General features: G+C 41.6%; 1 protein-coding gene across 10 annotated transcripts in view; it reads right to left on the minus strand.

The window, feature by feature from the left end:
* Positions 1-14,733, minus strand: part of GPRASP2 (G protein-coupled receptor associated sorting protein 2) — a 136,995-nt gene that overhangs the window by 98,865 nt on the left and 23,397 nt on the right. For 2 of the 10 annotated variants that reach the window (XM_047715360.1, XM_047715357.1), the window contains one exon: positions 763-827. The exons of 7 other annotated variants lie outside the window; for them this stretch is intronic. The gene's annotated coding sequence lies outside the window, so the exon portion shown is untranslated. Of the gene's footprint in view, positions 1-762; positions 828-1,434; positions 1,511-14,733 lie in introns of those variants that run through there. One more of the 10 variants, XM_047715371.1, reaches the window with a different exon arrangement.

Genomic DNA, 14,733 nt, shown 5'->3' on the forward strand with positions numbered 1-14,733 from the left:
GACAAGGGATGCTGTGGCAGTGTGTAAATCTGGCAGCAAACAGGAGAGGTGGAGGAGGTCCCAGACCCACGTGGATCAAAGACACTTGCCATGATCTTACTCTAAAGTGCTCCCCTGATTTACCCACCTTCACAGAAACCTCCAGAGATCTGAACCAGTCTCCTCCTCTCTCCTTCCTTACAGAAATGAGCAGCCTTCAAGCAAGTCTATGGACAGACACAAAGGTAAAACATTCAAGAAATAATGGTAGCAACTGAGTGCTTGGTGAACTGACCAACACCAAAAATAAGAGTATCAATATTATCTTCTAACATTTAGGGTCCTGTTGATAAAATATTCACATTTAATTTAGGCCCTCTGTTTCACAGTTCTGGATAACAACTCTTCACATGACACTCTTCCCATTACTCTTCTCTCCAATTATGAGAATTAACCACTAGGTGTTCACATTCCCTTGTACTACAGAAATGGGGGAAAGAACACAACATATTCCAGAAAACAGTATGTGCAGTGCCACTTGTAATTATGACTTGTGTGTGTCTCACCCTCACGTTCTAGCCCAATTTTAGCAGGAATTTTGGGTGGAGAAGAAGGAGTAAGGCAAGAAAAGTGCTTAGAAAGCTAATACAAAGGGGAATTTTGGAAGGTATTCCTGGATGCCTGACCTGTCCTGGTCCCACCAGTCACCCCATTCGGGTGGTTTCCACTCAATGGCTGCTGCCCATTTCCCGAACCACCCCGCCCCTCGCCAGTGCCACACACCTCCAGAAATCCAGGCCATTGTCTCGCTCCTCCTTTTTCTCAAGCCTCTCCTCTACAGATGCAACCTGCAGGAGGAAACCACCAGAGCTAACACGCAGAGAGAAGGCTTTGGAATCAACCAGGCACCTGTAGAAAGGATAGCACCCACGGTGCGGGGCCCAACAGGCCCCTTTCCAGAATCAGGGCCCGAAGCAGCCAACGCCAAGGGGCATCCACTCCCGCCAGCTGGGGATAGAGCTCCGGGCCGCTCCGCCCCCCCAACGCGGTGGCCTGCCTGGGCACTCCACACCCCAGCTCCCGCTCTGCCATTTCTTCTGCAGCAGAGCCCCCCCCCTTCGCCCCCGCAGCCACAGCTCTCTGCTCGCACAGACACCGTCGACGGCGGGTCGAGGGCGCCTGGAAAGCTGGCCGCGGAGTGGCGGGCGCAGTTCGCCTCCAAAGGATCCGAGGGAGCCTCTCCGGCCAGCCCCCGTGCCCCGGACCCGACCCAAGCCAGTCGCCGCCTCTCCTCGCCAGGGGTCCCGCGGCGTTGCGCACCTCTCTCAGGGACCAGCTACGACAGGGTCGCCTCCTCCTTGCCAGGCTGTCAGGGTCTGGGGTCCGGGCAGCCTGTAAGCCGGGCGACAGTGGGGGTCCCCCGCCTCCCCCCACAACACCCCCACTTGCCCTCACAGGCTCAAGGTGCAAGTCGTCGGCCTCCCCCTCCTCTCGGAGCTCTTCACTCGGATTCCCACCGCCTTGCGTGCGGCCAGAATCGCAAAGAGGCGTCCCGCCCCCCGCGCTGCTGCACCAAACTGGGCAGGGGCTGCGCAGGATGCGGCACGAAACGCTCGCGGCGAGGGTGTCGGGAAGGGGGGCGGAGGGATACGGCGCGAACGAGATCGACGCCCCCTCCCCGGCCCACCCTAGTTCCGACCCAGAGGGGGCGGGGCCAGGAGGAGCCCGAGCCTAAGGGGCGGGCTCACGGCAGCCCGCCTCTGCAGACCTCCCCGGGCGACCACCCCCTCGTTGCTGACACTGCAATCTATGGGACCGGGGGACGGTTGGCGGTGGGGGCTGGGGTCCAGAGGTCGGGGCGGCGGGGAGGGAAGGTATGCGGCCGACAGCGGCGGATGGATATCAACCACCCCTCGGTGTGTGAGAACCCCCAGGCTGTTCAGTGTCTGTCCGCCTCCCTGTCCCCACTTCCGTCCACCATCCTAATTGGAGGCGGGTGGGCCAGGGGCTGTCAGGACAGCAGGCTGCGAGGAGAGAGGCGGCCTAAGGCCCGACTGCCCCAGAGGTTCTGGGGTGGATGGCACTCTCACTTTCTTCCTTCATTGCTTCGCGGGGCCACGGAAGGGAGGAGGGCGGGGAGGACCCCCACGGAGGCCTCACCACCGCTCCTTTTCTAAAGGAAGGCAGACCTACACCTCGACCCTGAGAAAACCAACCCCTGCTCTGCGCCCATTCTTTCTGCCACGCTGCTGTTTCCCTGCTCCTTTAAACTGGTAGCATGCTTTGCCATTTTGCAGTCCCCACAGTTGCCCAAGGAGGGCCTTATTTTCCTTGTCAGGACCCGCAATGGGTCCTAGGCTCTTTCCTGTCTGTTGCCCCCATGGCCAGGGGTCGGGCGGCTCCTAGCTCCTCTTCAACTGTCCTATTAAGTCTTCTCTCACAGTCACATCCAAGCTCTCATGATCTTTGGCCATGTGGAGATGTGGCGGGGATTAGAACCAGCTTGGATCTCAGCCACCTGCCATACAAGCCTGTCTAGTTTCCCCAGCCATTCTTTGGAAGAAGGCCCCATCATGTACCTACTTCCCCAGGACAGAGCTTGCGGGTTCTTGAATCTTCTCATTCCTTTACCCCTACATCCGTCCTCTAGTCTTGAGCCCTTCCTTTCTGTGATCCCCGGGGCAAACAGAGCAACGCGTTTAAGCACGACTGTGGTTGAACATGAACCTGCTGGGGCCCCAGTGAAGTGCTGGCACTTTCACTATGATAGGCGGAATAAAGGTCCCTCAATGATCCAGAAGATGGAATAGGCAAGGAAGCAGATTCTGCCTGGGATCCCTTAGAGAAATGAAGCCTGACCATCACCTTCAATTCAGACCAGTGAGGTCCGTTTTGTGTTCCCAACATCCAAGGCTGTAAGCTAATACATTTGTGTTATTTTAAGCCGCCAAGAATGTGGTAATGTGTTACAGCAACAGTAGGAACTAAATTTACTCACCATCTTTTCTTGAAATTCCATTCCCCTTGATTTACTTTACTTGGCCCTAAACCCCTGGGAAGATCAATTTGGGGGCTCATCTCTTACCCCTATAACCACCTTCTCCAGCAATCCCCTGTCTCTGTTTTCTAAAGAAAAGAGACTTTTGCAATGGCCTTTTAGGTTCGTCTTAGACAAAGTCCCCATTTGCTGAAAATCACTGATGGTTTTGATGATGAAAAGGAACTATATTCTTACCATGAATGTTCACATATTTTCCTTTAGGTTTCATTTATATTTAAATACTTATTACAACTGTGCAATATTTAAGTGATAAAGAACCATCTGGAGATGATTCTATACAATATCTGGACTGACAATGGATGTCAATTATCAGAGAAGGGCTGCTTTTTCTGCGCTGTTTAAATGGCTTTAATGGAACTGTGGATCATTTTTTCTTTGTTCCACAGCATACACTCTTGGTTGAATACCAGGCTTGAAGAAGGGAGTCTGAGCTCTGCTGGGACCTGTGGGTATGTGTGAATCTCCTTGCCTCCTTGAACTGTTCTTTCACTGTCTTAAATTCTCTGGTGCCTTTCATTCATTCAAGAAATACCTAAGAGTACCTTCTTTATCCTAGGCACTGGAGATACAGTAGAAACACAAGTGAATGAAATCTCTGTTCCTGTGGAGGTTACATTTACTTGTAGTCTCTTTCTTACTCAAATTTTTATCCTAGAATTTTATGGTCATACCAGCATAACGTTGTCTGGTAATTCTCAAGGTGATCCAGTATTGATCCCAAGATATTTACTAACAGGGGAGTGGACCTACCACAAACTGAAAGAGTACACTGTGAGACTTTGAAATTTTGTTGGACAAGTTGTTCTTAATCCATTTACAGAACAGACCCCATTGCTGTTTAATATTTATTAAACTGAGAAAAGTCCTATTTTAAGCTCTATATGTATTAGCACTTAATGTGTATATATCAGATAACTTAAGTGTCATCTTTAATATCAGAGACTATGTAAAGATTTGAAACAGGATGTTGATCTATGTCTTTGTGGTGCCAAGTAATAGTCTATTTACTTTCTTCTAAAATGAATTCTGGTCTGATTGGAACAGCTATAGATTCACGCCCCAGTATCTCTACTAGCATCTGTCTAACACTGACTAGCTTCTGAAATCTAAATTTCTGTAATGTTATGTACTTGCCATTGATCTTTTGACTGCCAAGGCATCCACTTCAAAAGACATCCACCATACTATATAGAAAACTCTAAAGAGTCCACCAAGAACTATTAGACTGATAAACAAATTCAGTAAAGTCAAAGGATACAAAATCGATGTATGGAAATCTTGCATTACTATACAGCAATAATGAAGCATAACAAAGAGAAATTATGAAAACAATCCCATTTACAATTGCACCAAAGTAATAAGATACCTAGGAATAAACCTAACTAAAGATGTGAAAGCCCTGTACTCTGAAAATAAAACACTGAAGAAAGAAACTGAAGACAACACAAAGAAATGGAAAGAAATTCCATGCTCATGGCTTGGAAGAACAAATATTGTTAAAATGCCTATACTACCCAAAGCAATCTACACATCTAATACAATCCTTACCAAAATACAACAGCATTTTTCACAGAACGAGAACAAAGAATTCTAAAATTTATATGTAACCACAAAAAACTGCAAATATCCAAAGCAACCTTCAAAAGGAAAAGCAAAGCTGGTGACATCATAATTCTGGACTTCAAGTTATATTACAAGGCTGTAGTAGTCAAAAGAGTATGGTACTGGCACACAAATAGACACATAGAGCAATAGAACAGAATAGAAAACTCAGAAATAAACCCATAACTATATAGCCAATTAATCTTCAACAGAGGAGGTAAAATTATTCAGTGGGAAAAAGTGTTTCCAACAAATAGTGTTGGGAAAACTGGACAGTAACATGCAAAAGATAGAAACTGGACCACTTTCTTGCATCATATATATAAATAAGTGCAAAATGGATTAAAGAACTAAATGTGAGACCCAAAACCATAAAAATCCTAGAAGGGAACACTGGTACAAACTTGTTTGACCTAGCCATAACAATTTTTTTCTAGCTAGGTCTCCTGCAGCAAGGGAAACAAAAGGAAAAGCAAACTATTGGGACTACATCAACATAAAAGGTTCTGCACAGCAAAGGAAACAATCAACAAAACAGAATGGGAAAAGACATTTGTAAATGATATATCTAATAATGGGTTAGTATTCAAAATATATAAAGAATTGATATCACTCAACTTCCAAAAACCAAATAATTCAATTAAAAAATGGGCAGAAGACATGAATATATGTAGAGATCAAAATGGAGTCTCTCATGTTAAGTAGGAGCCTGTGTCAAGCAGGGGCCTGTGTCAAGCAATGACACAAGTAGTTAAAGATACTGCATCCAGGGGATATTGTTGGGATCAGCATCAGCTGACACCCCAGAACTAATAACAAACAGAACCAGAGGAGGTCTGCAGGGGCCCAAGACCGATTAAATTCCTTTAAAAAAAGGGAGGATTTTTGCAGCAAAATGTCAGATTCTTCAGACATGACCTCTCTCTATGTCTGACCACTTAAAGAAGGCAATTGCCACCAAAGGCTCTGCCCAACTGATCTCTGAACAGAACTGACATTATGGAAAGACATAAACTGTGTGTGTGCCTTCATAGTGTGCTCAGGATAACAGACATTTCCCCAAAAAGACATCCAGATGGCCCACAGACACATGAAAAAATGCTCAACATCACTCATCATCAGGGAAATGTAAATCAAAACTACAAGGAGATATCACCTCACCCCTGTGAAATGGCTAAAATCAACAACAGAAGAAACAGCAAGTGTTGGTGAGGATGTGAAGAAAAAGGAACCCTCGGTATTGTTGGCAGAAATATGACTTTGCACAGCCACTGTGGAAAACAGTACGGAGTTTTCTCAAAAAATTAAAAATAGGGGCGCCTGGGTGGCTCAGTGGGTTAAGCCGCTGCCTTCGGCTCAGGTCATGATCTCAAGGTCCTGGGATCGAGTCCCGCATCGGGCTCTCTGCTCAGCAGGGAGCCTGCTTCCCTTCCTCTCTCTCTGCCTGCCTCTCTACCTACTTGTGATCTCTGTCTGTCAAATAAATAAATAAAATCTTTAAAAAAAAAATTAAAAATAGAGCTACCCTACAATCCAGCAATCTCACTACTGGGTATTTACCCAGAGAATACAAAAACACCAATTTGTAGGGATACATGCACCCCTACGTTTATAGCAGCATTATTTACAATAGCCAAAATATGGAAGTAGCCCAAGCATCCATCAGTTGATGAATGGATAGAGAAGATGTGGTATAATATACAATGTAATATTAGTGAGCCATAAAAAGATTGAAATCTTGCCATTTGCAATGACATGGATGGAGATAGAGAGTATAATGTTAAGCAAAATAACTGAGAGAAAGAAATACCATATAATTACAGTCATAAGTGGATTTTTAGAAACAAAACAAATGAGCAAAGAAAATAGAAAGAGAAAGACAAACTTAATTACAGAGAAAAAAACTGATGGTTACCAGAGGGAAGGTAGGTAGGTAGGAAGATGGGTTAGAGATGTGGACTAATGAGTGCACTTGTGATGAGCACTCCTTAATCCACATGAGATCCATGAGACACCATACATGGGTGGTGTATGGTATTCTTGAATCTCTAAACTATACACCTGAAACTAATATAACACTGTATGTTAACTAATTGGAATTAAAATAAAAACTTTAAAAAAAAGACACCCATCTTGAATAGACAAATGGGTTGATATATGATCCACCTCTTAGCAAAACAACCAGATAAGGAACTCAGCCACCTCCATCCATTAAGTTACCTTTCAAAATGCCCCAGTTAACCTAAATAACTGAGCCCTTGACTCATCCTACTTTTTCCTTCCCAGCCTTAATTCCCACTCTTATGCCTTAAATTAGCCATTAGGGGTACACTTGTGGAACCCTAGGCTCCCCATCCCCAGATTCTCATAAAGGAAGTGTTTTAGGCTTGTTCTCCCTCCCACCCCCCACCATATGATTGGGACCTATGGAACAACTTTAGAATGAAATAATCCTCCATGTATTAAACCAGGGATACAGAAGCAGCTTTGCCCCAGCCCTACACCCCACCTTCCACGTATGCACATGTGAACTTTCAAACTAGTATATTCCTTACACGTGCAGGTCAAATGATTTCATTTTGTCTCTCTCAATCATCAGAGTCATGGACCTATTTTTTTGCCCATTTATGTCTTCTGTCTTTCATGTGCCTCAGGCAAACTTTCCTTCTGGGATCTCCCTTTTGTCTACGATTGAGCCAAATTCTCAATGCATTCTTAGAATTTATCCATTCTCCTATCCCTGAATTTCAGGAGCTTTACACAGGAACTCAAGTCCCTTGCATTAGGACCAAGCTGTGTTGGGGTCTTGTGAACTGATGGAATTGTCTCAAGAGCCTTATGAGCCTCAGGAAAGATCTCAGCCTGTGTCCACTACTTGAGACAAGGCACATCTAGAAAACTTGTGGGGAGGCCTGACCCAAGAATATTTTCAAGTTACATATTAAGTGGGTTCTGCCTTAAGAGAATTTATCTTGAGAGAAAACAGGTAAGCACAATGGCCTCAGTCCAGAAACAGAGCCTTGTCATAAGGGGAATATAGCTATTTTAATAGCTAGGTCCCACACTGGGATTAGAACTTCTATCTTTGCCTGGTTTAGCAGACACCCTCAACTATATGTTTGCCACAACAAAGGCAGGTAAAACAAAACAAAAAACAAACAAACAAAAAGGTTGTCCCAGAAAGAACATCCATTCTGTAACACTCTGGTGTGCAGATCCCATTTATAAAGTGTAAAATAAAGAGGAAAATATATTCCTCTACAGCAGGGATTTAAAGTTAAGAGTAGTACTCAGTACTCATGACATCATGAGGACTCTGGGATGAGAAAATTAGAGGGAGCATTGAAGGGACTTAAGTGTTTCTGACAGTAAAGCTTAATGTGGCAACAACACCTGGAAAAATCATGTAAAACCACCAAAATTCAGGACATGGGAAATACCCCTTGAGGATTTCTAGAATTATAGGGGCTGGTAAGGTTAGGTTATTAGTTTTGAAGGGATAAGCAATCCTGAATTTCCACAATGTAAGCAAATACTAACAGTTAACTAAATGTCAAATTACTTTTTAAAATAGAAAAAATATATATAAGTCCATAGTACATTTTGTTATGTTTCTTATTACCTAACCATCATTTATTGCCTAGCACAAGGTATCATTGACATCTGCTTCCAGACAGCAAAAAGGGGGGAAAAAAGAGTAGAGGTAATCCACACACTTCTTAAAATCCTTGGTCAAGAAATGCTTTCAACATTTCTACTCCCATTCAATTGACTAGAATTCAATCACCATTTATTGAAAATACTGTTCACAAACTGGGACAACTGGATATCTGCCGCGGACTGTCAGCGGTGAGTCTGCGGGGGGATCCTTGGATAAGCAGGTATGGGGTGGATTCGGCGTGACAGACAGAGAGGCACACTCAAGGCATGTATCAGCTGCTGCGATTTATTGCGGTGAATATCAATTTTTATATGCATTGTACATGGAACATTGGCACAGGATCAAATATGATGTTTCTTACTCAGAATAGCCTAACATTTGGTTACGTATTAGCCTAAAGTTAGCCTAAACAATAGCTATTCAGCCTGAGGTTATACTTGCTGGACATGCGGTTTTGACTAGTTTCCTATTGCCTATTTAGTCCCTTCAGCGGGGCGAACCGACCTAACGGATATTGATTAATTGTACCTTTGTCCATCTATTTAGGGAACTATATTTTACTTTCCTTCCCTTATGAGTAACCCACCGCGTGAGGCTTGAATCATATATTCCTGTGTAAGGAATTAGTGCATTAGTGGGTTGCAATTTATAAGGACCTGTATACGTGCCAGGCGTCCATCATTTTCCCTCAATCTTTACTTGCAATGTGTGATTTTCCCGACGTACTTTTAATCCTAAATGTTTATAATAATCTTCATCCTTATCGTGTTTACTTTTAGTTTCACTTTGTGTGGATCTCTTATTCCTATTTCTTGTAAGTCTTCCTAGTTCTAACTTTTGTAAGGCGTCTAAAATTTCCCCAAAAGACCCCGAAGAATTCTTAAGCATAATGATTAAAGCTTGACCTAGATCAGAGTCTTTATTTGTAACAGTTCTGTTATTTGAGAGCGATTGCCAAGAAACAATAAGCCTAAAGCAATGGTGATAAGAAACACCCAGGTGCTAAATGCGGCCCAGCAGGTCCCCAGGAGTGGAACACAGCTTCTTGGGAGCTTCTGCGACCCAATACCAGAGGGCTTAGCCACTTCAGGCACGTACCCCTGGACTAGCAGCCATTGAAGCGATTTGCTTGCCATGCTGCACAGTCGCTGGTGCGGGTGCGGCAGATATCCACATGCAGAAGAATAAAGTTGTCTCAGCAGACCAGGAATGGAGCAAAACATCCTTGACTTGATAAAGAATATCTACAAAAACCCTATAGCTAACATCATATTTAATAGTGAGAAATTTAGATTTACTATTAAGATCAGGAAAAAGCCAAGGATATCCTCTCTCACCACTCCTTTCCAACACTGTATTGGAATTCCCAGTTAATGCATTAAGACCAAGAGAGAATACAAAAGGAATACAAATTGGGAAAAAGAAATAAAACTGCCTTTATTTGCAGGTGACATGACTGTCTATATAGAAAACCTGAAAGAATAGACAAAAACACTCTTGGAAGTAATAAGTGGTACTAGCAAGGTTAGAGGACAGGGTTAATATACAAAAGTCAATGCTTTCCTGTATACCAGCAATGAACAAGTGAAGCTTGAAATTAAATACCTTTTATATTAGCACCCCAAAAAATGAAGTACATAGGTATAAATCTAACAAGTATGTACAAGATCTACATGTGGAAAACTACAAAATTCTAATGAATGAAATCTCAGAAGAACTAACTAAATGGAGAGATATTCCATGTTCATGGATAGGAAGACTCAATATTATCAAGATGTCAGTCCTTCCCAACCTGGTCTATAGATTCAATGCAATCCTAGTCAAATCCCAGAAAGTTATTTTATGGATATTGACAAGCTGATACTAAGGTTTATGTGAAGAGGCAAAAGACCCAAAATACCTAACTCAATATTGAAGAAGAACGAGTCAGAGGACTGATATTACCTGACTTCAAGACTTATTATAAAGTTACAGTGATCAAGATGGTGTGATATTGACAGAAAGATTGGACAAATAGATCAATGCAACAGAATAGAAAATCCAGAAATGTACAGACATATAGTCAATCTTTGACAAAGGGCCAAAGGCATATAATGGAGCAAAGATAGTCTTTTCAACAGATGGTGCTGCAAGAAATGAACATACACATGCAAGAAACTGAATTTAGACATAGACCTCACACCCTTCCAAAATTAATTCAAAATGGATCACAAAGCTAACTATAAAAAGGAAAACTATAAAACTCCTATAAGATAACATAGGAGAAAACTTGATGACCTTAAGATGACTTTTTAAAACAGCTTTATTGAACTATAATTCACATATTAAAAACTGCATATATTTAATATACATAATTTGATTAGTTTGAACATATGCATACACTCATGAAATCATCTCACAAATAACATATTTATCTCCTCCAAAAGTTTACTTGTGCCCCAATATTGCTGTTGTTGTTATTGTAGTTGTAAGAACACATAACACAAAATGTACCTTTTTAACTAAATTTTAAGTACACAATACTGTATTGTTAATTATAGGCATTATGTTATACCATTCTCTAGTACATATCCATCTTGCACAACTGAAGCTTTACACATCCTCAACCACTCCCCATTTCTGCCTCCCCCCAACCCCTGGTAACCACCACTCTATTCTCTGTATCTAGGAGTTTGACAATTTTAGATATCACATATATGTGTAAACTATCACAGTCATAATGTGAAATCATGTGGTATTCGTCCTTCTGTGACTGCCTTATTTCACTTAGCATAATGTCCTACAGGTTCATCCATGTTGTTGCAAATGGCAGGATTTCCTTCTCTTTTAAGGCTGAATAATATTCAATTCTAGGTATATCATATTTTCTTATTATCCATTTGTCAATGGACATTTGGGTTATTTCCATATCTTGGGTATTGTGAATAATGTTGTAATAAATAAGAGAGAACAGAAATCTTTTTGAGATCCTGATTTCAATTTTTTTGGGGATGTATACCCAGATGTGAAATTGCTAGGTGATATAGTAGAGATATTTTATATATATACATATGTTTTACAAACCTCCATACTGTATTCTATATGACTGTACCATTTTACATTGCCACCAATGATGTGTAAGCATTCATTTTTTTTTTAAAGATTTTATTTATTTATTTGACACAGAGAGATCACAAGTAGACAGAGAGGCAGGCAGAGAGAGAGACAGAGACAGAGAGGGAAGCAGGCTCCCTGCTGAGCAGAGAGCCCGATGTGGGACTCGATCCCAGGACTCCGAGATCATGACCTGAGCCGAAGGCAGCGGCTTAACCCACTGAGCCACCCAGGCGCCCCGATGTGTAAGCATTCTAATTTCTTCAAATCCTTGCTAATTAACACTTGTAGCTTTTTTTTAAATAATTGCCATCCTAACAAGTATGAAGTAATATCTCATTTTGGTTTTGATTTGCATTTCCCTGGTGGTTAGTGATGTTGGGCACCTATTCATATAAATGTCTGCCATTTGTATGTCTTTTTTAAATTTTTAAAATTCTTTATTTAAATTCAATTTAGTTGACATATATTGTATGATTAGTTTCAGGGGTAGAATTTAGTGATTCATCAGTTGCATAAAACACCCAGTGCTCATTACATTGCCTGCCCTCTTTAATGCTCATCACCCACTTATCCCTTACCCCACCTACCTCCGCTCCAGCAACCTTCAGTTTGTTTCCTATAATTCAGCATGTCTTATGGTTTGCCTCCCTCACAATTTTCATCTTATTTTATTTTTCCTTCCCTTCCCCTATATTTATCTGTTTTGTTCCTTAAAGCCTACATATGAGTGAAATCATATGGTATTTGTCTTTCTCTGACTTATTTTGCTTAGCATAATACTCTCTAGATCTGTCCACAACACTGCAAGTGGCAAGATTTCATTCTTTTTGATGGCTGTGTAATATTCCCCCCCCCCGTGTGTGTGTGTGTGTGTGTACACATCACATATTCTTTATCCATTCATCTGTCGATGGACATCTGGGCTCTTTTCATATTTTGGCTATTGTGGACATTGCTGCTATAAACATTAGTGGTGCATGGACCCCTTTGAATCACTATGATTGTATCTTTTGGATAAATACCTAGTAGTGCAATTGCTGGGTAGCTCTAGTTTTTAACTTTTTGAGGAACCTCCATACTGTTTTCCAGAGTGGCTGCAGCACTTTGCATTCCCACCAACAGTGTAAAAGGGTAGAGAAATGTCTATTCAAGCCTTTTGCCTTTTTTTTTTTTTGCTATTGAGCTGTGGGAATTCCTTATATATTTTAGGTATTAGCCCCCTAGATATATGGTTTGCCAACATTTTCCCTCATTCTGCAGTTTGTCTTTTCATTTTGTTAATTCCTTTACAGTGCATAAGCTTTTTAGTTTGATGTAGTGTCATTTGTCTTTTCTTGCTTTTGTTGCATGTGGTTTTGGTGTTATAGCCAAGAAATCACTTCCAAGAACACTATAAAGAAGCCTTTCTCCTGTGCTTTTGTCTAGGAGTTTTACGGTTGCAGGTCACATGTTTAAAGTCTTTAATACATCCTGAATTGATTTTTGTGTATGTTAGGATTCTAACATTTTTGGAAGACAAAATTTAACCCAAAACAGATGATAAAAAAATTTTGAAATAGATAGTGGTAATGGATGTATAACTGTGAATGCAATTAATGCCACTTAATTGTTCACTTAAAAATGGTTGAAATGGAAAATCTTGTCACATATGTTTCACCTTAATAAAAAAAAATCACACCTTCTCTTCTCTCCTCAGACCCCAATGACTTCCTATCTCAGCTGATGACCTTGCTTATTCCATTGAACAAACAAAAGCAATATAAATAGAACTTCTACAAACTCCTACCACCCTAATGTTCTCTGAATGAACTGGCCATGCTCCTATCTAAAGTCAGACTTTCCATGTGTCCATTGGATGATGTCCCATCTCTTCTACACATGGTCATTATCCCAAAATTTTCTTCTTTCTTTCCTTTATCATAAAAGTTTCCCTCTCAAGGGATGCTGGGTGGGTCAGCTGGTTAAGCATCTGACTTCAGCTCAGGTCATGATCCCAGGATCCTGGGACTGAGTCCCGTTATTGGGGCTTCTTGCTCCATGGGGAGCCTGCTTCTCCTTCTGCCTGCCACTCCCTCTGCTTATGCATGCACACACCCTCTCTCTCTCTGATAAATAAATAAATAAATAAATAAATAAATAAATAAATATTTTTAAAAATTTTCCCTCTAGTGAAGCAACCCCGTCAACATCCAAACATGCTGTACTATCTCCTACCCCATTTCTTTTGCACAAAATTCCTCAAAACAGTGGTCTATAGTTACCATATGACACTGTTTCCTCCCTTTTTCTTGATATCACTCTATTCTTTTATCGCCAACATCCAATGAAGTTTCACTGCTCTATTGAAACTGCCTGTCAAGACTGCTAATGATCTCTTTGTTGGTAAATCCAATAATCAATTCTCAATCCTCATCTTTTTCTACCACCCTAGTGACCATATAATTTATCATTCAAATCAAATCATTCCTGAGAGTAAAAAAGGCTGTTGTTAACAAGTTATTCCTGTACAAAAGACATAAACCAGGATGGTCCTGGGAAAATAGGGGTATTTGGTCCCCTTACCTATCAGTAGTTTGGGCAAAGTTGAAAACTCCCTTCTTGAAATATCTTGACTTAGCTTCCAAGACACCATAATCTCCTGGTTTATCTCCTACTTTACTGACTACTTCTGACTGCACATTCTTAGCTTCCTTTTTTGTTGTTGCTTTTGCTAGTTCATTGTCATCTCCTATATCTCAATATTGAAATGTCCCAAGGCTCAATATTTGAACTTCTTCCCTTACTACATACACTATCTATATTCCTTAGTGATCTCATCAAGTCTCATGGCATTAAATACCATCTATACCTTGATGAGTCTCAAATATCTATCTCTAGGGACGCCTGGGTGGCTCAGTTGGTTGGACAACTGCCTTCGGCTCAGGTCATGATCCCGGGGTCCCGGGATTGAGTCCCGCATCAGGCTCCCAGCTCCATGGGGAGTCTGCTTCTCCCTCTGACCTTCTCCTCGCTCATGCTCTCTCTCACTGTCTCTCTCTCAAATAAATAAATAAATAAATACCTATCTCTAATCTGGATCTCTCTCAAAAATCCCAGACTCTTATATCCAACTGCCTACTTTTTATCTCTATGTGTATATATAAAAGGCATCTCAAATTCAACATGTTCTAACCTGAGCTCTTCAGATTCCCCTTAAAACCTGCTCCTCCCAGTCTTCAGCCATCTTAATAAATGATTACTCAGTTGTTCAGCTTCAGAATCATTATTGAATCCTCTTTTTCTCTTTCTTTATATTCAATTCATCCACAACATCCATTGGTTCTACCTCCAAAAT

Source organism: Lutra lutra, chromosome X (assembly GCF_902655055.1).
Source record: "Lutra lutra chromosome X, mLutLut1.2, whole genome shotgun sequence".
In the NCBI taxonomy this organism is placed as follows: domain Eukaryota; kingdom Metazoa; phylum Chordata; class Mammalia; order Carnivora; family Mustelidae; genus Lutra; species Lutra lutra.